The 27,303-nt window shown below is 49.9% G+C and overlaps 1 protein-coding gene and 1 long non-coding RNA gene across 7 annotated transcripts in view; both read left to right on the top strand.

Annotated features, from left to right (window-relative positions):
* Positions 1 to 3,854: 3,854 nt before the first annotated feature.
* Positions 3,855 to 9,476, top strand: LOC309645149. Of its 4 annotated transcripts, none has more exons than XR_014254771.1 (3): positions 3,855 to 4,769; positions 5,037 to 5,972; positions 6,855 to 9,476. It is a non-coding gene; the product is annotated as an uncharacterized lncRNA (long non-coding RNA). The 4 variants fall into 4 exon arrangements; XR_014254772.1 differs by having other exon boundaries at positions 3,855 to 5,171; positions 5,775 to 5,972; XR_014254773.1 differs by having other exon boundaries at positions 3,855 to 5,688; positions 5,775 to 5,972.
* Positions 9,477 to 10,375: 899 nt separating this feature from the next.
* Positions 10,376 to 27,303, top strand: part of EMP2 (epithelial membrane protein 2) — a 38,030-nt gene continuing 21,102 nt past the window's right edge. For 2 of the 3 annotated variants that reach the window (XM_082432525.1, XM_082432527.1), the window contains exon 1: positions 10,376 to 10,511. The gene's annotated coding sequence lies outside the window, so the exon portion shown is untranslated. Of the gene's footprint in view, positions 10,512 to 11,901; positions 12,118 to 27,303 lie in introns of all 3 variants that reach the window. The other variant, XM_082432526.1, reaches the window with a different exon arrangement.

Genomic DNA, 27,303 nt, shown 5'->3' with positions numbered 1-27,303 from the left:
GCCAAAGGCTCATTTGCCACTTTTCTGGCCTCCAAATCTGGGATCTGCCATGAAGGAGGTCCTGGGATAACTGTTTCTAAGCCATCGGACCAGTGTCTGGTAGACTTTCATGATCCTGGAGCAAAGAGTAAGCCCGGGAGCCTTGGCTTAGGCTCTGCAGTGCAATGCGGAATTGGGGTGAGTTGGGGAGGCCCCTATAGCTGCGTGGGGAGGGGGTGAACCAACTGATGAATGGTCAATGCCTTCTCCTTCTCCAGGAATCTTACAACCTGAGCTCTGACATTCTAGCCTCCAATTCACCATGTGATTCTGGACAAGACTTGGGCATTCTAAAATCTTCCAGCTCCTTCCTCAAGGATCATTTACCTTCCAAGCTTAAAAGATACCTCTTCAGAGAGGCCTTCCTCTTTTGAGCCCTGTGACTATTCTGTCTGCTACAACTCCCTCCCCCAGTCTGTTTTCAGACTGTCTTACAACATTTTTATACCGTGATCACTGATATTTTTTCACTTCCTTAATAGCCATTGCCACAACTTGTAATTACATGTTTGTTTGTTTCTTTACTTATTTATCTCATACCTCCTCCACCAAATTGTACCCTCCACTGGGTTGGGGACCATGTCATTTTCATTCATCTGTATTTCATTCATCTCCCAGCACTGCATAGATCCTGGCGCTTGGGAGGCCCTCGATAAATAGTTGTTGAAGAAACAAGGAGACCAGTGCTTCTGAACTTTAACATGCATGTGATTCACCTGGGGATTTTGTTAAAATGCAGATTCTGATTCAATAAGTCTGGGTAGCGGGGAGCTAAGAGTCTGCATTTTTCACAGAAGATGTAAGGATGCTGAGAATGCTGGTCTGTGGACCAGCCCTAAGTAGCAATGACCTAGGGAAAGTCTGTCCTAATCAGCCAACCAGCCCACCATCCACTGTCCCCTTCCTCATTGCTCAGTACCCAAGGAGAGGTCTCAAACATTTGAGAAGCTGGAAGGGGCTACTGAAACCCAAGAAAGGATTGATAAAGAAGTAGGAGAAATTGCAAGAAACACAGAACTAATGGTGCTGCAGAAGCTTAGCTGAGCATAGCACACTGGGCTTGCAGAGGTGTTGCAGCCTACATGACCCAGTTTGTCTAGACCTGGGGGAGCTAGACAAGGATGGTCCCACTCTGCCTGCCCAGGATCACTCCCAGCAAGGAGCTAGGCTGTTCCAGGACTGGAAAACGTAAACCTTTCCTCACCAGCTTGTCTCCATTCTCAAAGCCAAGTTCACCATGTATATCCCAGCAGTATCACACCCCTGGCCTGGGTATTCCAGTGGTGGGTACTCCACATTGTCTCGGTGACAATATCTGTCCCCCACCCACCCAAGCACTCTCACAAAGTGCTCTCTAGCAGCAGACAGATGCAACTGCAGGACACGGTGGTTCAAATGATGCTCTCCTGGGGCCCACCTCTGTGGGAAGATAAGATGGCCCTCCAGCAGCCAAGAAAACCTTTCTCAAAAGGATGTCAACTCACACGTGCCTAGGGTGTCAGGAAATCCAATGTTAAATTAGGTGTTCAATGACTATAATCACGTTTGGTTAAAGGACTAATGCAGTGTTTCTCAAAACGTGGTCCGCACACCACCGGCATCAGAAACACTTGGCAGTTGGGGGCTGGGGAAAGAGCTTGTTAAATATGCAGATTCCTAGAAAAATGGTACAGGTGAACTTATTTGCAAAGCAGAAATAGAGTCACACATGTAGAGAACAAACTTATGGTTACCAAGAGGGGAAGGGTGGGTAGGATGTGTTGGGAGATTGGGATTGACATATATATACTGCTGTGTATAAAACAGGTAACTAATGAGAACCTACTGTACAGCACAGGGAACTCCATTCAGTGTCCTGTGGTGGTCTAAATGGGAAGGAAATCTAAAAAAGAGAGGATATATGTATCTGTATAATTGATTCACTTTGCTGCACAGCAGAAACTAACACAACATTGTAAAGCAACTATACTCCAATAAAAATTAACTAAAAATTTTAAAAAATAAAAATAAATAAAATACTTGAAAAAACATGCAGATTCTTGGGTTCCACCCCAGACCTACTGTTCCAGCACTTCTAGAAGGGGCGGCCCAGGAATTTGCATGGCTCATGGGTTCTCCCAGGTGATTCATATGTGCTGTCACCTTTCAAAATCTCTGGGCTCATATATTTGCTTCCTTGTCGGTCTGTGTAGTTTTTATTTCCTTTTGTGTCAGCTCTATTGTGTGCATGTCTTCGATGGTCAGCTGCCTTAAATCCCTTTGGGAGTCAGATAGTAAAGTAAATACTTGAGGCTTCAAATGTTACTGGGTGTCCTAGGGAACCACACTGCCCCTTTGATGCTCTTCTTGTCAATGAATCCACCATCAAAGCACAGCTCACACAGAAGCTGCCCAATGACCCTTCCTTAATACCTGAATTGAGCCAACTGGTCCCTGTATCTTTAGGAAACATCCCCAGCTCTTTAGGAAACATTGGCACCCTCGGACACACCAATGGACCAAATCAAGCCCTTCACAGTGGGTCAAGAAAGGTGTCCATTACAAGTGAGCCCCAGAGCCGTCAGACCTCTGTATAAGGTTATTTCCTTTACATCTCCCTGAAGGGGCTTCTGAATCTCCTTTGAGTTATTCTTCTCCCAGACCCAGCATCATCCTAAAGTGTGAGCAGAATCTTGAATTCCAAGTTACTATTATTTCTCACCTCCTAATTTCTCTGCCTGAGCCCACGCTCACCCTCCCCAACCTTCCCACATGACAGTCTATCAGACCATGTCACTACGGCCTTAAAACTTCAACTGTGCTCCATCACTCTTGGAATGAAGTCCCCAACCTAACTTAGCCCAACTGCCTTCCCCAACTTCGTCCTCACGCTTCCCTTCCCAGCCACACTGGCTTCTTTCAGACCTTCCTACCCACCACGTTCCCACCCACAGGGCCTTTGAACATGCTGCTTCCTCCCTCCCCTTTTGCTTTGAACATGCTGCTTCCTCCCTCCCCTTTTGCCAAGCCAACTCTTAGCTATCCTTCAGCACCACCTCCTCAGGGAAGCCCTCCCTGATGTCTCTGCCTGGGTCAAATCCCGTAACTGCAGGCTCAAAGAGCACCGGCTTCCTTGTCCTTCATAGCACACTTGTCACATTTGGCTGAATGATTACTTAATTCATTAATTCACTACTGTTAGGGTGCTTGTGCACCCCAGTTTCCCTGGGACAGTTCCTATTTATGATTATTTTCCCACTGCAACTATTAATAGCACCCCTTTCACTCTTAAGAATGTCTTACTTTGGATGATAAATTATATGGCCATCCACATGATAACCCACCCCACCAGGCTGTAAACCCCACGAGGACGCTGCTCACCTTTGCATTCCCAGCACCTGGCTCCAGAGAATGAGGCTGATCCTGCTTGGCTATTGATGACCTACCCTTGAAAGTGACATAGCATCACTTCCACCATTTCCTGCTGGTCGACTGGACACCAGTTGATGAGCGCAAGCTCTCAGTGGGCTGAGTATCAAAGAATTTGCAGACATGTCTTAAAAACACCGCATATCCTCAAAGACTTGAATTTCATTCGTTAATTCATTCATCAAATATTTATTGATTCCTGTGCTCCTGTCTCTGGTCACATAGTTTGGGCACAAGAGTTCCTAGCTCAGAGGTAAGGGGTGACATCCAGCCATACGCCTGGCTTGGGGTTGTGTCTGCTTGGAGGAAGGGGCATTTTTTTTCCTTTGCAGGAAGGTGCCATCTTTATACCAAGCTGTATGCACTAAAAGGATGCTTTTCTTCTGAATAACGAGTTCGGAAGGGGTATTTTTTTCTAATTTTCATAAAGGCACCCTAAAGACTAACAGACACCCTGACTGATCACCTGCTATGGCTCAGACGTGGATGAAAAAGTCCCGGCGAGACAGAGGCAGCCTCTGCTCTTGGGGACCTTGTGTTCTACTGGGGAGTGAAGACAATGAGTGAGAAAGCACACACATAAAAAATTAACAAATATAATTACAGATTGTAAATAACATGACGGGAGAAAAGGTCTGCCTCTGAGCACCTCCTCTGTGCTGGTCGCTGGAGGCTGAGGCTGCCTTATCCAGGGCTACCACCTCTCAGGGGCTGTCGTGCAGGGGAGCAAACAGAAATGGGCTGTGTCCAAAAGGATTCTAATCCCATATAAGGAGGGAGTTCCAGACTGTTCAGGTATTATAAGGACTTTAAGATCAAGAAATGCCCAGAATGGTTTAAATACCTTCTTGCCCAGAAGCACAGAACAGACAGGAATTTCTGGGTCTCCTCCTGCCCCGTCACTCTTTGAATTTTAAACTGCGAGACCATGAGTGTAGTGTGTGTGTGTGTGTGTGTGTGTGTGTGTGTGTGTGTGTGTGTCTTCCATTGGAAATAGAAGACATCCGTATTTCCCTATACCTAAAGATTCTAAGGGTTTGTGAGTCTGGCCTGAGTCCTGAGGCTGGAGCTGCCTGGCTGGGCTGAGAGTTTACTCAGCTTAGGGGGTTGTTTCCCTGGTTTTATCGCCTAAGAGACAACCCACATACACAAACATATCCAGGAATCTTAGAAAGCAAAGCAAAACAAAACCTGTATCAGTATCAAGCAGGATAATGAGTAGAACTGACCAGTGGTGGCTGGTAAGTTCCAGAGAGCAAAGGTGTTTTTCACGAGTTTGTTCACTGCTGTTTTCCCAGTGCCTGGCACCCAGAACAGTCCCAGTAAGTACACTTTAAGTGAATGATTGGAAAATTATTATTTCCCTGAGCAATTGTTTGGCAGAAAGGAAGGAAGGAAAGGATCTTTCTTTGAAAAATTTAAAATATTTAGAAAAGTACAAAGGATGCTCTCATAGACTGGAGGAATAATATTTATGATTGTACTTAAGATCCCAGGAAAACAAGAGCGCACCCTGGGACACTATTAACAACAGGAATTTTTTCTTCTCCTTCTCCTCCTCGGTGCCAAACTGTACTCCATCTTTTCAGAAGATGGGCCAAGAGAACTGGCCTCTATCCACCTTGCGTGCTGGGAGACACCTGGGGACTTTCTTCTGTGACTTGCCAAGAACATCCCATGGGCCATCCTGGGCGCCAGACGTTTGGGTGGTAATGACATTGGTGGTAGGAGCAAACTTCCCCGCTTCCTGTTACTCTTTCTGACTGTATTTCAGGGAGATTCAAATCTGGGAGTGCTCTGAAGCTCTGTCCCTATGGTGCCAAAACTCCTGATGCAAACTGAGAACTGCAGTCAAGCAGCCAGATGTGTTGGGTCTCGATGCCAAACATTTCTATAATGGGAAAAACCCAGACTCACCCCTCAGGCTCTGCTCACAGTACACTTGTGTCACTTGTGGGGGGAGGCGGGGGGAGGAAAAAAAGAAGTGAAAGCCCCAAACAGCACGGGCATGGCTGGAATCTCCAGAGGTTTGGAAATTCTGTGGCTGTTGTCTTTGGTGATCAGTCATAAGTCAAATGGACAATATTTGTGCTGTGAATTCTTCTTGCACTGGCAGGAAATTCTGTGACAAAGAGAAGCGGTGAGACCCAGAGCTCCAAGCATTAAGTGGGAGGACACAAGGGCTCGTTTCTCTGCTGGAAACCATTGTCTCCATCCTGCCCTCCGACCCCATCTGTGGAGGTGGGCGACAGGGAGGAAATGGTCTCAAGAGAGCATACTTCTCAGCTCCCACTCTGGGAATTCAGATTTCTTGACTCTCCATACAGGAGGCGCTAAGGGCTTTCCCAGATGTTTCTCGATGGCAAGATGGGAAACCAGCTAAGCCCCGTCTAGAAGTGCTGATGGCAGGGCCTTTGGTTTGGAGGCTCCTGCTCCATATCTGGAAGAGTAGCCAAGAGAAGATGTTGCTTGCCAGGCCTTTAGACGTGCTTGCTATATTCCTACACCCAGAAGCACTTAGCACGGTAAGCAAAATGCAAAGATAGTGTTGGCCCCTGAGAGGTGAAGTGACTTGCCAAGATAACATGGCTAGTGGGAGATTTTTTTGCTGCTTGGCTTCATGACTTGCTTTGCCAATGAAATGTGAGCATGCAGAAGCTTTTAATAGCCAGTGAGTGGTTCATCATCTTATCTTCCTAATTCCCTGAGACCAGCAATGGTCCATATAGAGGCTGCTCCACTAGCCTGCCTCCTGAAGTAAAGACGATACGGACACATGGTCAAAATCAACCCATAATGGACATATACCACTAGCCTGCCTCCTGAAGTAAAGACGATACGGACACATGGTCAAAATCAACCCATAATGGACATATATTGTGAGCAAGATATATCAATACTTGTGTTGCAAGCCACAAAGATCGTGGGATCATTTGTTATCATGCCATAACCTAGCCTATCCTGACTGATACAAAGTCTACAATAGAACCCAACCCCACCCCCCTCAAATTTAGCAGCTTAAAGCAACACACATTTAACACAGATTTTGTGAGTCAGGAAGCTGGGCATGGCTTAACTGGGCCCTCTGCTTCAGAGGGTGTGGTCATCAAGGTGTCGGCCACAGCTGGGGAAGGATCAACTGGGGAAGGATCTGCTTCCAAGATCACATGGTTGTTGGCAGCATTCTGGTCCTTGGGGGCTGTTGGACTGAAGATCTCTGTACCTGGCCAGCTGTTGGCCAGAAATTCCCTTGGTCCTTTGCCATGTGGGTCTCTCTAACATGGTAGTGTACTTCATGAAAGCATGCAAGCCTAGAGGGCCACAGAATGTGCTGGTGACACAGAAGTCATAGTTTTTATAGCCTAACCATGGAAGTGACATCCCATCATTTTTTCATTTTATTCTAGTCATGAAAAGTCATTACGTCCCACCCACTCTCAAGGGAGGAGGAGCGTACACAAGACTGTGAACACCAGGTGGCAGATCCCACGGGGCCATCTTATCTACCAGTTTGTTTTCAAAGGAAATGGTTATTAAATGGAAGTTAGTAGAACCCTTGTCATCTGTGAAACTGACCCACCAACCAAAAGCAGTTTTCGCTGGTTGAATCACATTCATATTTGATCCACTCCCATCATCGCTCTATGAATTTAGGTCACATTTTCTTTTAGATCTCCATCCTTTTTGACCAGAGCCCACATATTCTTCTCCATCAGCTCTTCTGCTACAACTCCAAGTTCTACTGGGCTGCCTTGAGGTTGGGGATCAGCTTTGCCCCCAGGCATGGACATCCCAAGTCATTCCTTCTGAGAACAGAAAAGAGTCAACAGGAATAGGTTATAAGAAACTGGCAGAACCTTAAAACGTTCAAGCCAGAAAGGACACACAAGAGATCACTGAGTTCTCAACCAACTTCTCTTTCCAACCCTGAACGAACGCCCCAGCCTTCTCCATGGCCTCCCATGCCTTCAGATGCCTTCCTTACAGTTCTCTCTCCCCATATGAGATGATCCTTTTATCGACCAGCTACAGGTGTGAAACAGACAACCGTGATGCCTCAGTGACGTGCAAGAATAGACATCATTTCTTATTCATGTGTCTGCAGCTTGGCTGGAGCAGTCTGAGCCCCATATGGAAGTTCCGTGGGTCATGTAGGGAAGCTCTGCTCCCATGTCTCATTTTTCTGGGGCCAATGGACTAGTGGAGGTTTATTCTGCTTATACAAATGGCAAAAGCACAAGAGGGCAAGCCCTACCGCTCAAGCACATTCCCAGCCTTTGCATGGGTCAAGTCTGCTAATATCTCATTGGCCAAAACCAGTCACATGGCTTAACTCAAGGCCAAGGGGGTAAGTATGCTCTCCTAGCCAGGAGATTATAGTTGCCGTGTGGATATATACTACTATATAGTGGGGTGAAGAATTGGGACCCAGAACTCAGTTGAACACACTCTTACTTTTCCCCCACACCATGCTGAGGATTCAAACTTATTACTGAAACACCAGGAGTGGGGATACAGTGGGTATAAGGCAGGTTTCTGCCTCCAATCTTCCTGGAGAGACAGGTGTATATTTGAAGAGAGAAAACTAAGAGGTGCAAGTAGCAGGTGAATTGCACAGGTAGGTGGGGCTCCGGAGAAGGTTTGGAAACAAATGAGAGATACAATCAATCATTCCTTTCTCTGGGTCCTAGAGAGGCATCTTGGTGTCTGGCCAGGCTCTTCCTCGTGTGGGGCATGCCCCACCAGAAGGCAAATGGGAGGTGATTTTTGGAGGAGGAGGCATTGCCCAGCCTTGAATCATGGAGTGAGAAAGTAATTCCCTTTTCCAGTGATCTTGCAATAGTTCTGATTAGAAGAAGGAGAAAGTCTCCTTCTGTGCTAGCGTGAGTCTAACACCCATCTTACACTGGCTGCTCTCCCTTTTTAATAGATCCTAAACCTCAGGTTCATGGACTTTTTCAAGCAACAGTATCTGGTTAGAATGTACTCACACTGTTTTCTCTGGGTAGTGTTTATATTTGTAAGTTTGTCTTCTATTTTTGGTGGTTGGAATTGGTTTCCTGTTTACCGTGATGATATAGGGCTTCCTTTTTAAAAATAAATATAGTTAAATAAATAGAGTTGATTTAAAGAAAAATATTAAGTGAATACTAGTTCAGGTGGCTAGTGGGTATGGTAGAAATTATGGCTTGACCCTGGTGAGCATTTTGTAAATAGGGATATAGTGGGAGGAGGAGAGCAGGGTTTGCTACAGTCAGTCTGACTTCAAATCCACACTCCATCCCTTGAATAGGGCCTTTGGGCGAGTTACTTAGGTAGCTTCTCTGAAACTTAGTTCCTTCATGGACTGTTGTGTTATATTGATGACAGTAGTTGTAAACTAACTGGCACAGAGTGAGGGCTCAGCAAACGGCAGAAATCTACCTGCTCCAGCCTCTACCTGGACTGTCCATTCTGGGAGAGCCTTTTGGGTTTTCTCTGTCCTCCAGGTGGCCATGGGACAGGCAGGCGTCACTGTCCCTGCTGGTGGGTGGGCCCTGCATGGCCCTCCTCGGCAGCAGCCAGACCCCACTCTCCTCCCCTTTTATGTGGGACCTCAGTTCAAATGAACACCTTCCTACCCCCTCTCCAGCCCTACAAAGAATCTCTTGCTTGGGAGATGAAAGTCTTGATTAGCCATAGAATTTCAAAATTAAAAGAGATGTGGCAGGTCAGACACTAGGCCAGCTGGGGAACCTCAAGATGGGGCGTGGGGTGGCCCTTTGGAAGGGGCCTCAAATCGCCTAAGGATTTCTAATTTAGACCCAAGGAGGCTCTCCCCCTGCAGACTTCCCCAACAGGATTGAAAAAAGACGCATCAGAAAGTTTAAGCATGGCGTCCCAGCCAGACCAGCTACTGCACAATAAGTTAGCATTTCTTAAAAGGGTTTCTAATTCTTTTGTTAGTGGCACAAGTCCATTGCCTTACATTTTGGGGTGTGTGCAAATAACATTAATGTGTTCAGTTAAAAGCTTAAAATATACTGTAACATGCTGTGGTCCTGTTTTGGAATTGCTTCAGTGTTTCAATACAGTAAATCCTCCCTCCCTACTCCACAGTCCCACAGATGGGGCTCAGGCCCCTCTGGCCTTTTTCCCCATCCCATAAGAACCTCCAGGGCAGATCAGCCCTCTCAGTTCCCAGATGGGGAAACTGAGGCTGGAGAGAAAGACAGTTCCTTGTCTTTTGATGTCATTGCCAGGGACAGTAAATTCCAGGACTGCGGGGTCAAAAGATATGGGTGGTGGTTTGTGCGAGGCAGACTCTGGAGGAGTCCTAAGACTGCGTCCCTGGTTGCCCTGCCACCTCCTACCAAGGCCAGGGACTCTATGTCAGAAAATAAAAATAACCATAGCTAAGATTAACTGAGCACTTACTATGTACCAGGCACTGCGCAGGTATGACACTTTCAGGTCTTAAAACAACCCAAGGAAAGAGGTCCTATTGTGACTTCCACTTCCAGAAGGGGATATTGAGGCAGGCAAAATTAAGGAGATCACTAAGTTAAGAAAAGCGCCAGGGAAGGGGTTCTAAAGTAGGCAGTCGGATTCCAGAACACTCGTCCTTAACCCTTACCGGAAGGGAAGAGAAAAACGGGGGAGAAGAAGGGCAGGAGAGGAGGGGGAGCTGGAAACCCGTAAGGGCGAGCGCAGCGCGGAGAGCCTTCCAGCTGCGAGGAAGCTCGGATTTCTCCCTTTCCCCCGAACTGCGCTACCAGCTCTGCCCTAAACTTGGCCAAAGAAGCGCAGGGAGGCGGGCTGGGGCTGGGGGCGCTCCCCAGGCTCCGGCCTTTCTCCCCAGTGTCCCCCACCCGCTTCCCGCGGCCCCTCCCACTCTGCTCTCCGGGCTCCTGACATCACGACCCGGGAGGCGGGGTCGGGGAAGGAGGGGGGACGTGGGGAGGCGGCTCGGCGCCACGGAGAGGGAGGAGGGAGGGCGCGCAGTCCCAGCCCAGAGCTTCAAAACAGTCCGGCGGCCTCGCCTCGAGCCCCAGCCCGACTGTCTGTCCAGCCGCCAGCGTCCGGTGAGTCGGGGTCTCGCCCGGGAGGCGCGCGCAGGTAGCGGGGGGCTCCGGGCTGCGGGCGACGGGGCAGCGGGGTCGCCAGCCCCTGCACGTACCGGACCCAGAGAGGTCCCTGCAATTGGTGGGGGACAGGGAGGGGCCGAGGCCCCTCCCTGCCGAAAATCCACTGTTCCTCTGCCAGATTGCGAGGGCGCGGACTTCCCGCCTGCGCCGAGCTCGCTCGGGACCCCGAATTCCACCTCCCCACCCCCGGACTGCTTCCTTCGCCTTTTGCGTCGAGGCGGGCGGGAAAAGTTTGGGGAGGAGTCAGGGCGACTCCCCTCGCCCCCGCCAGCTCCACTCCCAGGGTTCTCGGAGTCCCGGGCAGCCCCCCTCTCGTCGTGTGAAGGCCCCCGGCGCCTCGGCGCACGGTCCCCCGCCTCACGGAGCGCGCGGGACCCGCTGCGCCCTGGCTGGGTCATTGGGGCCCCTCTCGGCCCCGGCCGCGGCTCCGTTGCGCCCCCCAGCGGCAGGGAGCAACTGCCTTAGGTTGGACGAGTGGAGGAGCTGGAGGCACTGCTTGCATGACGCCTGTCCCCGCTCCACTCCGGTTGGGCTTGGGGGGCTACGAGGGCCCCACCCATGGGTCCGGAGAAGGGGGAGCCTAGAGCTCGTATACAGGAGGACTCTACACTCTCCCCAAATCCAGCGTCCTAAATATACCCCGGGGAGGCCCTAATTTGGGACTGACATGGGAAGCTCGTAAATGGGGGTTAGTTGGGGGCACCTGTGCCTGAGGGAGACCACAGAGAGCAAAGCCCTCCCTCCAGACCACAGGACCCACCTCTTGCTTTGGAACAAGAATGACAGCCCCGTTTCAGGTTTGGGAAAAGGGGCAGTGCCCCCTCCCGAGCTGCAAAGATGTGTATGTGGGGTGAGGTGGGGCGATCTTTTAACTGAGTTGTGTCTGAAATGCAGAGGCCAGTCTAAAAAGTGCCAGGCAGAGTGAGGTGTAAGGTAACGGGCTTGGAGAGGGTCTTAAGAAGCCGGTAGCCCCGATATTGTATGATTTCACTGACAGGAAGCACTTAGAATAGGCAAATTCAGAGGGACAGAAAGTGGAGCAGAGGTACCCGGGGCTGGCAGAGAGGGATGGGGAGTTATTGCTAATGGGTACAGGGCTGGGGAGGATGGAAACATTTTGGGTATAGGGAGTGGTGATGGTTCCACGACACTGTAAGTGTATTTAATGCCACTGGATTCTACACTTAAAAGTGGTTAAAATGATCAGTATCCGGTGATGTATATTTTACCACAATTAAACAGAGAGTCTGCAGCCTCCTCTGTGCTTCAGTGTGATTCAGTTAGAAATTCCAGAATCCGCTCACGGTTGCTGGCCACCTCTCCCCAGAATTTGGCCTCAGTAAGGAAGTGGACGGCGGATGAGGAAGGGACACGAGCCGGGTTTCCCCAGGAGCCTGGAAGGGACAAGGAAGGGAAGAGAAGCTGATGGAGCCTCTGACAGAGCTGCCGCAGCTGCTGGAGCTGCCACAGGGGTCTGTGGCCGCTGATTGTAAATACAGGGCACAACCATCCAGCCCTCCCCGCCACTCCCCTGCACACACAGGTAATGTCTAAGGCCCTTTGTTTCTGGAATGGAAGTGAGTGTTTCACCTAGATTTCCTTTCTCTGCCCTGCGCATGATATCTGCAGGGCAGGAGCTGAAACCACGAGCGTGTGCGCACGGACTCTCCATTCTCCAGCAACAGGTGATTCACGGGGAGGCTCAACTGGCCAATTTCTCTTCCCAGGCCCGTGCTGACTCTCCGTCAGCCTCTGATGGAGCGCGCTGCCCCGTGCCCTCCAGGGCTCCTGGAAGCCTCCCCCTGCGCCGGCCCATCCCCACTCCTGGGCTGCAGGTGGGGAGAGCCAGGTCAGAGACCTTAGGTCAGTTTCTGAAGGTCCCTGAGCGAGTTAAGTGCCAAGAGCCAGGCTCTGAACCTCCGTCCGCTTCCCCGCAAGCCCTCCCCTTTTTTCCACCCAGAGATGCCCCCGTGGGTTTTGGAGAGTCAGGGGGAGACCCTCCTGGGGAAATCAGGGCCCAGACACCCACGGGGGCCTTGGCAGATACCAAGGCCACAGCAGAGGGAGGGGCGTGGGGAACCTGTTTTCCCACTGAGGGTTTTTGGATCCGCTGCCTCCAGCCCCGCCAGGAATGGGGGAGGGGAGGCCGGGCGTGGGCCGCATAGCCTGTAGCCGCCTCTGTCCCTCCAGTGGGGAAACTGAGATTCACCTGAAATCTGGGGACAGGTGTTCGTGTTGGAAGCCGCAGAGGTGTCCCACGGTGGGGGGTGGTGAGGGCAGGGCCAGCCGGGTGGGGCTGACACTGCACTGCCCCACCCAGAGGAGAGGGGCCGAGCCCTCTTCTGGCTTCCCGGCCCCAGTTTAGGGCACAGCTCTTGAGGGGCTGAGGGGTCTGTGGCCGCTGATTGTAAATACAGGGCACAACCATCCAGCCCTCCCCGCCACTCCCCTGCACACACAAGTAATGTCTAAGGCCCTTTGTTTCTGGAATGGAAGTGAGTGTTTCACCTAGATTTCCTTTCTCTGCCCTGCGCATGATATCTGCAGGGCAGGAGCTGAAACCACGAGCGTGTGCGCACGGACTCTCCATTTTCCAGCAACAGGTGATTCACAGGGAGGCTCAACAGGCTAATTTCTCATCCCAGGCCCGTGCTGACTCTCCTGCCCTCTGCGGCCTTCCTGGTTGACGGGGGCACAGCTGAGGCCGCCTCTTTGTCATAGTAAACTCTGCCAGACATGACCAGGAAGGGAAGTCTGTCGAGACAAAAATACATGAATGCCTTCCCAGGCCAGATGGGGTGGCGGTAGATTGCTGGCTGCTTGGCGGGATTTGTCTGGAAGGCAGGAGTGCAGCCACTGTCCTGGGGAGGTGCAGATAGCTGTGTGTGTGTGTGTGTGTCGCAACATGCGGCCGCTGCCCAGCTCTGTGGACAAGTGAGGCCTCTGACATGGGCTTCGGGCGCTAAGGCGGGATGGGGGTGGGCTCTCCAGCCACGGGGTGGTGGCAGCCATCCCCCAAAGGTGCGGTGCGGTCCCAGGCGTCGGGACTGCGGAGCAGAGTCCTTCCAGAAGAGGCAGTTAAAGGTCGGCGACAGGACTCCAGTGCAGGAGGATGGGCTCCAGGGACGTCTTACTGGGCGTAGGCGATTGGCAGCAGCAGCTGGAACAGGGAGCGAGGGCAGCTGGCACCTTAGACAGAACTGGGGCCTGACCCTTGGATGTTGGCTTCATCCTGTCCAGGGAAGGATGGGGGTAGGGGTAGGGGTGGTGGGAAGAGGAGGCTCCCTTTCTCACCCCAGGAGCGATGGAGTCTGGCTCCCTGCAGGAGTGACCCAAGAGTGCAGTTTTGGCAGGACTGACCCATGGGGCGAGTTGTCAGATGTATCTGGCTCTTGTTAGGGACAGGCCGAGGGGGGAGTCTAAAAATATCCAAGGCAGAGCTGCTACCCAGGGAGAGTGCCGGCCTGGTAACCCAACACCCAAGGCAGCACTAGCTCTGCTCTGCTCCGGTCACTGCGACTCTTCCAGGCAGCCAAGCCTTGGGCAGAGGGTGGGAGGGGTGAGAGCGCTCTGCATTCAGGGCAGCCATGGACTAAGACTTTCAGGGACCTAAGGGCCTTAGAAAGTCCCAGTTTGCCAGCTAAGGATGCTCAGAGAGGTGGAGTGACTCACCCGAGGTCACTCAGCAAGTTGGCGGCAGTACCTGGACGAGATCTGGGTCTGGGGACTCACTGCTGAGGAGCTTGGTGGCTGGGAGTGGTCAGTGGGTTTCCAGGCCAGGTCCCCAGGGTCAGGGACCCTTATGGCACGTGTCATCCATCTGGGATGCTGATCGGAGAAAGGTGGGCTAGGAGCCATGCTCAGGCAGTGGGTCACTTCCCACTGGCATTGGGTCGCTCCCGGCCACAGCTGTCGGGCTCTGGGGATGTCGTCCATCCTGGGGGTGGGGGTGAGTAGGAAGACGGAGGCTGGAGGAGGACCGTCTTCCCGTCTGAAGACACTTGGTTTGTTCACATGGTATCTCAAGGGTTCAACAAGGAGTTGTTGACCTGAATAGTTGAATTTCTAGGGCTCTCACTTTCCTGGGGAGGCTGGGTTTCTGTTGATCCAAAAGGGAACTGAAAGTGAAGAGATTGCCCAGCTTCCTGCCCTCCTCGGACAGGTTGGATGACATCAGCTTCTAGAAGCTTCCTAGCACTCCTGGGTCTAGAGCTGAGGGAGCGGTCGCCGGTGTGATATTTGGCGTTAAGATTGTTCTGAGAAATTTGGATGTGAAACATCTATCACCCTGCAGGATGCAGAGAGGGACAAGTTAAGTCCCTCAGTGAAAACTGCTTGTAGCCTAAGACCAAGTAAGTTTGCCTGATAGAGAACTCTCTTTGAAGATTTCTCTTTCTGGTGCTTCTGATCACAAACTTCTCTGGAGGGCTCTCTTTCCTTAAAATGAAATTAGTTTAAAAATTTTGCAGTGAATAAATATGACCCAAAGTCTCATTCATCTTATTCTAATGAACGTTTCCCAAAGCGTGTTATCACTGGCGGTAACCAAGATCGTTTTAAAAAGTTCACAGCTGAACATGAAACGAAAAAGAGTAATTATGTCTTTTTCTCAGTTGGTAGTTGGGAAAAAAACACAAACAGCACACAGACTCATAGTTTCAGTACTGTGCAGGGCGAAACTTAAGTTGATATTTTAAACTTTAAAGCATTTTTTAAAATAATGGAAGGATATAATTAATAAGCACAGGTGATCCTTGGATTTGGCACAAATCTTAGTGCAGGAGTGACTGCCTTTTGGGAGATCGCATAACTGGGGCTGAGATGTTCATCCTTTTGACATGACTAAACCTGAAATAACTGTAAGCTCCCCACCCAAGCTCGTCTTCTGCAAAGAGGCCCCGATGTTCAGCTTCAGACCAAACCCGCCACTCAGTTTCCAAGGGAGTCCTCCCCATCTTTGATGAGGGTCATCGTGCCGCCTGGATGACCTTGGCCGGTTGTTGCAGGGATTGGAGGAGTCGGTATGTTGATGTATTATACATGGAAGTGGCTTGAGATGTTTGTGGTTTGCTTGAACCAAAGGAAAGCCGAGGGAGGGGCTGGCTTGCCCACTTTCATCTTGATGGCTGTTGTTAAGTGACTCTGGGCAGTGAGCTGTGTAGGCAAAGGGGGATTTCCCTCTCTTCAAAGCAGGTTACAGTCCAGCGAAGAGGATGGTGGGTCCAAGGGTGTACACGCCAGGACCGGGGTCACGAGATGGGGTTTCAGGGAAGCCCATGTCGTGGTGTTCAAGAGTTTCCTTAAGGCTGTAGGACTGGAGATGGACTTGGAAGAGTCCCTAGAATTTCCCTGGGCACTGATGATTCCGGGTTTGCAGAAGGGAGGGAAAGAAAAGGCAGAGGTTGCAGGCAGGAGCCCTGCTTGAGAAGCCTTGGGCGTCCAGTTAGCCTGCAGTGCGAGGTGCGGGAAGGGAGGGCAGGGCTGGGGGGTAGAGCTGGGAGGGCGAAGGTGAAGGGGGCTTCCCTCCACATCCCAATGAACCTGGCTAGGGAGGCAGGCATGATGATGTTCCCACAGCAATGTTGGGATGAAAAAGAGAGAGAAAAAGGAAAAAAGTGGAAATAACCTAGAAGCAACTAATATCCATCAGTCATGTTACAGAAGTTTAAAAGAACAAGGTTCAAGGTGGGTGGGAGGGGCAAAATAGGTGAAGGGGATTAAGAGGTACAAACCTCCAGTTATTAAATAAGCCATGGGATGTAATGTATTGAACTACTAGACTTATGGAGATTATTTCAAAATGTGTGCAAATGTCAAATCACTATGTAGCACACCTGAAACTAACATATCGTATGTCAACTATATTTTCAATAAAAATTTTTTTAAAAATTTGGATCGCAGAGAAAAAAATCTCGAGGTTCATCTCTGTGTACCAATATAGAAAAATGTATAAGACACTATTGAACTAAAAAAAAAAAAGAGCAAGTAGCAAAACAATATATGGAAAAATAGGCTATTTATAAACGTCGCTGCATTCTTATGGCGTCATACCTATTACATGTATGCAAGAAAAGTGTCTGGAAGGATACATCCGAATCGATCAGTGTGGCTGGCGTGGGGAGAGGGGAGAGGAAGGAATGGGCCACGGGACTCCGGTCTTGTTTGTAACAGAGAGAATATATTCATGGGTTACGTGTGTACATGAAGTTCAATAATGATGAAATAGTCTTCCCTGAATTCAGTAAGCAGTGCGAGTTTTGTAGGTTTTGGGGTGGGGAACTTTAGGAGATGGGGGGGCATGGTAGACAGACTAGGTGGCAGCAGTGCAGTAATTCAGGGGCAAGGTAACCGGGACGTGTGCCCTCCAGCCCCCATGGAACATGCCCCTTGAAACATCCCTCTGTGGCCCCCTCACAGGCGTGATGGGTTTCCTGTCTGGGTGCTGTTAACAGACAAGTGGTGGTCTGGGGAGGGAGCAACGTGGTACATTTAAGGTGTGCTAATAGGGCCATTATGAGATCCCTGGAAAGGTATCGAGGAGACCATTGGGAATGGGAGTCTGGGCCTTTGAAGAGAATTCAGAGAGACACATAAAGACCTGGGTCGGGAACTGTGCTTTAGGTTGGTGTTTGAGAATAGGAGAAAATGACTTTCATTTTGCCAGTCTTAGTAGCAATAATTTACCATTGCTATTAGTATAGCATTTATAGGGTGCAGAGTAGCTTGGGCCATGTGCATTACATCCTCTATCTCATTTAAGATGAACAACAACCCTATGAGGTAAGGACTATCCCTGCCCTATAGATGAAGAAATGGAGTCTTAAAAATTTGGGGTTAGGATTGAACCCAAGTCTCATGGACCCCACAGACCCTGCTCTATTGGATGGATATATCCCATCAACATCCCTCTTTTTCAATACAGATGTATGCGTCCTCTTGAAACAATCCTGCCCCTTTGGGCCAACAAAGTGCCTTTGCTGCAGATGTGCCAGTGGGTGTCTTGGACACCAGTGTTCTTCCTCCAAAGTCAGCTTTGTCAGTCCTAAGGGTGCTGGACCACATGAGGGTCCTGTGCCCTTAACAGCCTGGTCACAGAGAACAGAACTCACGCCCACCCCTCCCCTGGGCAAAACCATCTTGATTCCTGTATTTCACATGTGTGTGGAATGGAGAAGGGTGTTCTGGGAACCCTGCTTTGGACAGGAACCCTCTGTCTAATCGGTAATCACTTCCATTACTTCTGATGGTCTTTGTTTGAGGGACCAGATCTGTTGAGTTCCCTGGGGTGACACCAGCATCCAGCACAGAGCTAAGTGTGCCGTAGGTGCTCAATAAATCTGTTGCATGAATAGCTGAGAGAGGGTGTCCTCCCGGCCTCCTGCTTTTTAGCCCACCCCAGGGACGGGTGGCAGGGGTGGAGTGGGGGACGAGAGGGGCTCAGGGCTCGGGCAGCGGCTCCCTCCCCCTCCTGCAGTTGGTCTTGCCTGGAGGGCATCAGGCCCAAGTGGCATGGTCAGCGTCCCTTTATGTCAGCGTGACACGGGGTCACATTCTTCTAGGCCGGAGCCCAAAAGAGACTTAATCATCCTCCCGCCCAGAGTGTGGTCTGCACGCCCACAGGCATTTGGAGATGATTTCTGTAGCATACAGGCACGGTTACAAACTGTAATACGCTCATATTTTTTTTAAAGTGTATTAGTAAAATGTCAGTCGCTTGGCAAGTGATACTGATTTTCCATTTATGGTATAATACACATTGAAAAATTAATCAAGTGAGACTCGTGGTTTTTTTTTTTTGGCTGCATTGGGTCTCCGTTGCTGCGCGTGGGCTTTCTCTAGTTGCGGCCAGCGGGGGCTACTCTTCGTTGCGGTGCGCGGGCTTCTCATTGCGGTGGCTTCTCTTGTTGCGAAGCACAGGCTCTAGGCGCTCGGGCTTCAGTAGTTGCGGCACATGGGCTCAGTTGCTCCACGCATGGGATCTTCCCAGACCAGGGATCGAACCCGTGTCCCCCGCATTGGCAGGCAGATTCTTAACCACTGTGCCACCAGGAAAGTCCGAGACTCGTTGTTTAAAGACAGTGTGGGTCATGAATAGTACAGGTGGGACGCAGGGCAGAATGATGGTGGTGGTGTTGACACCATTGGTGACCCGTCCAGGTCCCCTTTCCTGGGTGATGTGCCCACCCCCAGCTGCGGTGAGTATTGGCTGCTAAGGACTCGCAGCTTCCCCTTCTCCCCAGGAATTTCGAGAAGTCTGGAGATGCCTGGCAAGTTATGCTCCCCATTCCCTGGGCTCATGGCCCCAGGTGTGTCCCGGAGCCTGGCCTGAGCCCCCCTCAACCTCACCTGTGTTGTCCCAGGTGCTTTTCCTGCAGTTTCCAGGCAGGGGAAGAGGCGCCTCGGAATTTTCGTGCTCCTGCGCTCAGAGGCGAGCCGGAGGCCGTGACAATCCCAAGGGATAGGAGGATGCCGAGCCGTCATCACCAGTGAGGGCCCCGCACCGGACACTCTCCCGGTCGTCACCTCCTCGCTGCTCTGGGCCTTCCGGGTGAGGCCTGAGTCGGGAGAAGAGCGCCTGACAGGTCACCATCCCTCGAGCCGCCGTGTGACAGGCACTGTCCTGGGCACTGGGGACACAGCAGGGACAAAACAGACATAAGCCCCTGCCTGCAGTCTAGAGGGACGAGACAGAACAAAAGAAGGGACTAGAGGTCAAGAAGAAAACAGCAGATGATGTGCAGTGATTTAAGGAAAATAAAACAGGGTCACTTATCTTGGATGGTCTGGGAAGGCTTCTCTGAGGAGGGGGCTTTGGAGTTGAGGCTGAATGAAGGGAAGGAGCCATTCACCCCCAGATCTAAGAACTTTCTAGACAGGGAACGGCTCGTGCAAACATCCTGGTGCCCTGGGTCGGGGGGCGAAGCAAGCTCAGCCTTCTTCCCCTCCCCCCCACCCCGCCTTGGGGAAGGAAGGGCGCAGCTTGGGGTCCTGACTCGTCCCGCTGGTTCTTTGGGGCGCTCTGTGAGGGTCAGGACTGAGTGAGTGGTCCCTGTCCTCATGTCCTCGAGTGGAACCTACTGTATGCTCGGGACAGATGGCTGGGAAATGGGGTCACATGCTCCCCACCTCTTGGGGTGTCCTGGAAAGTGAGGGGCTGGCTCAGTTCCAGCCCTAGGGGGTGGGTGGTCAGTTGTAGGTGTGGGATGGTCACCTTTGGGCGCCATGGTGGGTGGGGCGGGACTTCTCGCTCAGACCAACTCAAGGCCTGGGGTCCTGACCCATGGTTTCTACACTCCCTCCCACCTCAGGGGCCACCGAGGGCTCTTAGGTGTCCTTGTGTCAGACCCAGGGGGTTGGGGGTGTTGAGATACCAGCCTCCAGTGAACTCAGAGCTCTCTCATTGTATTTTTTAAAATCTCTTTCTTAATGAGTTTTTAAAAGTGTACAGTTCAGTGTATATTAGTATATCCACAGATACGTGCAACCATCACCACGGTCAATTTTGGAACATTTCACCACGGCCAAAAGAACCCCCCCATACCCTTTAGAGATCATCCTCCTATTTTCCCATCCCCCTCAGCCCTAATTAACCACAAATCTGCTTTCTGTCTCTATTGATTTGCCTATTCTGGACATTTGGTGTAAATGGAATCGTACTCTGTGTGATCTTTTGGGTCTGGTTTCTTCGACTTCGCATAATGTCTTCAAGGTTCATCCATGTTGTGGAGTCTATCAGTACTTCATTTCTTTTTATGGCCTAATAATACTCTGTTGTGTGGATATAACCCGTTTGGTTTATCCATTCATGAGTTGATGGACATTTTGGTGGTTTCCACCTCTTGGCTATTGTGAATAACGCTGCTGTAAACATTCCTGTACGTTTCTGTTGCTCATGTGTTTTCATTTCCTTTTTAAAAAATTTTTATTGAAATACAGTTGATTTACAATGTTGTGTTAGTTTCAGGTGTATAGCAAAGTGATTCAGTTATTGTGTATATATATATATGTGTGTGTGTGTATATATATATATATAATTTTTTAGATTCTTTTCCATTATAGGTTATTACAAGATAGTGAGTATAGTTCTCTGTGCGAGTGTTTTCATTTCTCTTGGGTATTTACCCAGGAGTGGAATTGCTGGCTCCTATGATAACTCTATGTTTAATCGTTTGAGGACCGGCCAGACTGTTTGGCAAAGTGGGTGCACCGTTTTACACTCCCAGCAGCAGTGGATGAGGGCTCCAGTTTCTCTGCTTCCCCAGGTTTGAATCCAGTGTCCAGTCCTGTCCTAGTTTCTGGCTCCTAAGAAACTTCCACTGGTGAAATTCCTATAGATCTGGAGCAGGTTGCTGGGGGCCAGGGCCCCTGGGGCTAAGCGAGGCTTCTAGGTCTGGGACAGGCTGGGCCCACCTGAGTAGGCTGGGGGATGGTGGGAAGGACTGAAGGGCACATGGGGACCACCTGAGAGAGAATTGGAATCCGTGGAAGGCAGAGCCCTCCGTAAGGCTGTTTTCTGCACGATGCTAGAGTGATTTTAGGTGCTGCTGGATACGACATTAAATGACATTAAATCACTCAGTGACAAAGTGGTTCCCTTTTCAATGGTCTTTCAGCTCTTGTGATTCCGTCAAGGGGAAGATACCTCTTCGACTCTAGTTTTCCTTTTTCTTTTTTTTTTTTTAAAGCTATATTTTTTATTATAAGTCACAATGTCACAGGCAGTATGCACTCTTTGTGTCTGGCGTCTTTCACTCAGCATAAGGTTTTATGATCATCCATGGTGTTGTACATGTAGTATGTTGTTCCTTTTGTTCCTTTTTCGTTGCTGAGTAGTATTTCATTTTATGGCTGTCACACTGTGTTGTTTTTTTTCCTTTTTCTTGTGGGGGCGGGGGCATGCCACATGGCTTGTGGGATCTTAGTTCCCTGACCAGGGATTGAACCCAGGTCCATGGCAGTGAAAACACTGAGTCCTAACCACTGGCCGCCAGGGATTCCATCAAGGAGAAGACATCTCTTCGACTCTAGTTTTCCTTCTTTAACCAGACAGAGCAGGTTTTCACTCAACCCTTTGGTGGACAACAGCATTGAACCAGAACTTGTGAACTTTTTTGCGGGGGGTGGCTCTTATTTTTCACGATCAGTCTCTGTGGCAGGTCATGCTGATTCTCCATTCCCAGGAGCAAAATATTTCTTCCTGAAATACATGTATTTCTGTTAGAGAGTGGGTTTATTTAATGACAAATATGAAGTAAAATCTCACGGTGGTACTCAGGAAGGAGGTAAGCCAGTAACTGAAGTTTGGAAAACCTTCTTCCAATGTTTAGGGCCCAATTATCAGGTGCCGTGTCAGGAAGTGGTGAGGTGTCCATTCCTGGGACCCATACAAATGGAAACTGGTTGCTATAAAAATAATCCAGGCAGAGGCTGGGGCAGGGGTGGTTCTGCATGATCACACAGCGCCTTTCAGCTAAGACTGCATGAGTCTGCAGTTCTCATTGTGTGGGGTCTGTTTCCCAGCTCCACGGCTGGACTGTGTCATAGCTGCAGACGCACGTCATCAGAGGTTCCCCAGTCAGAAGGGCAAGAGGTTTGGGGGCCTGCCTTTCTTTCCAGCAGGGCAACCTCACAGTCCCCCGGGTCATGCTGGTGGGGAAATGTTAGAGTGTCACTTCAAGTTCATGGGGATGGCTCCCCAGCTGGCTCAGCATCTGCCTGATCTTGGGTGTTTAATAGAGGGCATCCCTTCCTGTTATTGCCCCCAAACTCCTAGTTAAAGGACATGACCTGCCAGCTCTCAGGTTAGTGAGTCTGTATGGGCTGGGTACCCCAATGGAGAGATGCTGTGTTAGGCAGGATTCTCCCAGAAATAGAACCAATAGGATGTGTGTGTGTGTGTGTGTGTGTGTGTGTGTGTGTGTGTGTGTGTGTGTTTATAGAGAGAGAGAGGTTTATTTTAAGGAATTGGCTCACGCAGTTATGAAGGCTAGCAAGTCCAAAATCAGCAGGCTAGGCTGGTAGGCTGGGGACCCAGGGAAGAGCTGATGGTGCAATTCAAGTCCGAAGGCTGCTCGGGGGTGAGGGAGATGTCAGTGTTTTGTTCTATTTGGACCTTCACCTGATCAGATGAGGCCCACCCACATTATGGAGGGCAATCTGCTTTACTCACAGCCCACTGATTTAAATCTTCATCTCATCCACAAAGACACCCTCACAGAAACTCTGTGGCCCAGCCAAGCTGACACAGAAAATTAATGATCACAGATACTTCAGGTGGACTAGATACACAGCATTAAGTAAGATAGAATCCCTTTTAAATCATCCTCTTTTAAATTCCCTCCCAACCCTCCAAGGAGAAAAATCTCAGTTTTGTGCTAATATGTCTTTAATAAAACTTCCCAAACACACGTGACATCCTGCTTCAGCAAAGGGAAAGGAAGCTGGCCTTGGACTCAGAGTCTTGAGCAGCAGCAGTTTCTAGCTGGAACTGAATAACATTGTTCTGTTTTCCTTGTATTTCTTTCTTCCCAGCACCCTCTATTTATGGCAGGCGACTGCTAACTTTCCATTTCGGTTGTGATATAAGGTTTCTTTTTATAAAAATGTAAGTTTAAAAAGTGAGTAGGCTACTAGTAACACAGGTGGTACACGGATATACCTGAGATTCTGCAGGTGGTGCAGGAATGGCTGATTGGGGGAACATTGACGCAAGCACAGTGAGGGTGGTGCCTGAAATATCCCCTAACTGTCCACATGCCTTGAGCTGCCTGTTGTCTGTTTGCCCTTCTTCCCCTCTGGAGACAGCTGGGTGATTTATTTCCACTTGATGACTGCCACCTGAAAGTGGCAGTGGACAAGGAGAGAACTCTGTGGGGAGGGGAAAGGTCTGGGGGTGGCAGTTCTAAGAAACTCCTTGACCGTGATGCTGGTCATGATTGGTGCATGTACAAAGCACTTGCTTTGTGCCAGTTGCTGTTCTAAGCACTTTCACTGTGTTATCTCCCAATGGTCCTAGGAGGTGGGCATACCATTGTCATCCCCATTGTACAGATGAGGAAACTGAGGCACTGAGTTGTTAGGCTGCTAGACTGCAGTCCAGTCTGGCTCTGTCTGTGCTCTTCTGTGTTTTGCACGTATTACTTCCTGCTGGTCTTCTCGCCTTTGTCCCCTTCATGGGTTAACTTACCTGGAGGTGGAGGCCTGGCTTCCTGGTCCTGGGGCTCCTTGGGTCTGGCTGAGTTGTAGGCAGTGATTCCCAGTCCCTAACTTGCTGGCAAAATTCACCCACAGAAATGACAGTTTAGGAAAGATGAAAAGGCTGCTGAAGCGAGTGCCACTGATCTCCTGAGGGTTACTTGAAAGTCACTAATACGAGATGCTCTGTGAAGGGAAGAACATTCCTAACCTAATGGCTGTGAGGACGGCAAACACCCTGAGTCTGACACCTGCCTCACCTCAGCCACCTAATCTGAATGACATGTTGAGTGCCTGCAGGTCCCAGCCTTCTCTGGGCCTGGGGTTTAGTGGGTTTAGTGGGTGGCATAATTATCGGGAGCTCCTTGGATGACAGCAGCCAGCAGGGAGCTCTTTAATTGAGGGGGTCAGACAGCAGTCATTGGCAGAATGGCGGTTATTAGGTCTTCCGCCAAAGCCGTGCAAACTAGCAGACATTCACCAAGTGTTTGCTGGGTAACCTTGGGTACTGGGGATGAGTAAGACATGGTTTCTGTCTTTCAGGAACTCTGAATCTAACAATGCAGTTTCCCCTGTATCAGTTAGCTCTTGCTGTGTAACAAACCATCCTGAAATGCACAGGCACATTTCGTTTTATTGCCCTTCTCTTGATTGCGCTTTGCAGATACTGCGTTTTTTACAAATTAAAGGTTGTGGCCGCTCTGCTTGAGCAAGTCTACTGGCACCATTTTTCTGACAGCATTTGCTCACTTTATGTCTGTCACATTTTGGTAATTCTCACAATATTTCAAACTTTTTCATTATTATTATATTTGTTATGTGATCTGTGTGGTCTTTGATGTTACTACTGCAATTCGCTGAAGGCTCAGATGACGGTTAGCAATTTTTATAGTAAAGTATTTTAAAATTAAGATATGTACATTGTTTTTTTAGACATAATGCTATTGCAAACTTCATAGACTACAGTGTAGTGTAAACATAACTTTTATATGCACTGGGAAACCAAAAAAGTCACACGACTCACTTTATTGTGATATTCGCTTTATTGCAGTGGTCTGGAACTGAGCCTGCAGTATCTCCGAGGCTGTAATGGCTTGAAAGAGAAAACATTTAGTTCATGATTCTGTAGGTGGGCAATATGGGCTGGGCTCAGCTGGTCTCTCTCACGTCTCTGTGGCCAGCAGGTGGGTTAGCTGGGGGCTGGCTGGTCTTAGGTGGCCCTTGCTGGAGAAAAGCTCATCTATGCTCCATGTAACCTCCTACCATCCAGCAGGCCAGGCTGGGCTCATTTGCGTGGTAGCCGAGCAGACAGGAAGCGTGTGAGGCTTCCTGAGGCCTGGGCTCAGAATTGGCACTTTTGCTGCCTTCTATTGATAAAAAGAAATCACAAGGGCAGCCAGGTTCAGTGGGTGGGGAAATAGATTCCACTTCTTAATAAGAGGATTCGATTTGCTGATAACACTTTGTTAAAACCTTTTGCATGTGTGCATATAAGGAATACTGGTCCGTATCGTTCCTGTCTGTGGAATGCCGCGCCTGGTTTGGGGATCAGGGTGATCATAGGATGATCGTAGGATCACAGGATGGGTTGGGAGCCACTCCCTCCTCTTCGGTTTTCTGGGAGAGTGTGTGTAGGGTTGGTATTATTCTTCCTTAAATGTTTGGCAGAATTCACCAGTGAGGCCATCTGGGCCTGGAGTTCTCTCTTTGGGAAGGGACTCCAGAGCCTTGATAAATATTTCTTTCTTCTTGTATTGCCAAACTGGAAGGAAAAGTCTGGCTCCATTTCTTGACTCCTTTTTAATTTATTTTTCAATATTTTTAAAAAATGAAGTATAGTTGATTTACAATGTTCGTTAACATTTCTTGACTTCTTAGCGCTTTAGCCCCTTGAAATCTGGCTCTTTTCCTCCCTCCCTCCCTCCCTCCCTCCCTTCTTTCCTTCCTTCCTTCTTTGCTTCATTCATTCAGCACATTTGTTGAGCACCATCTATAAACTAGACACTGTTGTAAGTGCTGAGACTACCGACCTGCAGAACCTGCCAGGTGCCTGACACTGTGGCCGGGGGGAAAGTTAACCCCCAAATGACAACTACAACATAACATCGGGCCATGAGAGGTGCTAAGAGGAGAAAAATAAAGAAGGGCTTTAGTTTACTTCACTAAAATTGTTATTACCGAGTTTGCCAGTGAGCGAATTTTCCATCCTGATTCCTTTTTCCTACTCTGTCTCTCTCTCTCTCTCGGCTTTGGGGTCCCACCATCCGCTCTTGGTTTTCCCCCGACCCCTCCTCTCTCCCAGCCCTTTCTCCCTGGTGCTGTTTCATAGTTACTAGCGGCTGTATCTCCCATCCACACACCCACGACACAGGGATTTCTGTGCCCAGCTCCTGTCTCCTCCTGGGTGACAGTGCCGCCCATATTTCCAGTTGCCCGGGAGCATCTCCGCCGTTGGTAACCAGACATTTCTAACACCGGTGAACTGTTTCCCTCACCCTTCAAATGTGCTTCTCCTGCTCTAAGACAAGCACGTTAGTGGAACCAGCGGCCACTCTGAGCCCCCAGAATCCTTTGCCCGACGCCCCACCCGTCCCCGGGTCCTGCTGATTCTCCTTCTGAAGAGTCTCCCTCCCTCCCTTCTGCTCACCTCCCAGTTTTTACCTTCATCTGGACCCTCTTCTTTTCTCACCAGGGCTTCTCTGACAGCTTCCCCCAATTCGTCTCCTTCTAATCCGTCCTCCTGATTGTGGGATGTTTTTCTTCTAGAGGCAGATCTTATTCCTTTCCTGCTTCAAAGCCTTCCCCCTCTCCCCACTGCCCCCAGGATAACACTCAAACTTCCAAGCCCCATCGAGCTTCTCACCCGGCGTAGCGTTCTGGTTCAGCCCCGGGCCCTGCCCAGCTCACCCCCTGCTCACACTGGTAATGCTTCTGTACCTCGGAGCGTCCCGTTCCCTTTGCCTGCAACACCCTGTCCCCACGGCTCTGCCTGGCAAACCGCCCATCGTTTGAGACCCAGCCCAGATGTCGCTTCCTCCATGAAGCCTCTGATGCTGCCCCGACCCCAGCACGGGGCTAGTCACACTTTCCTTTACGTTCTCATAGCACGCATGTCATCACGTCATGTTTATTTATTTATACGCCCTTGTTCTTTCTGTACCTGGCAGCTCCCACGGGACGTGGAGCCTGCCTTATTCACCCGCGTGTCACCAGGGACCGGTAAGCGGTGGGCGCTCAATGAACGCTTGTTGCCTGACATGTAACGATGGCCAGCATCCAAAGCCACACGTGGCCCCAGGACTTTGGACCCATCTCCTGATCAGGCTGGAGGATGACAGGATCCCAAAAGGGAAGAGAAATTCAGATTTAAGGTGGGCAACATGGTGGCTTCTCGGATGGCAGATTGTCTAACTTCAAATCCCAGCTCCAGCCTTTACTAGCTGTGTGATCTTAGAGAAGTTGCTTAACCTCTCTGAGCCTTATTTTCTTTACCTATAAACTGAGGCTAATTATAGCACCTATAGCACAGTGTTTT

Source organism: Balaenoptera physalus (assembly GCF_965194825.1).
Source record: "Balaenoptera physalus genome assembly, chromosome: 16".
Lineage (NCBI taxonomy): Eukaryota > Metazoa > Chordata > Mammalia > Artiodactyla > Balaenopteridae > Balaenoptera > Balaenoptera physalus.
The sequence above is the reverse complement of the archived record's forward strand: the minus strand, read 5'-3'. Positions and strand labels throughout refer to the sequence as shown.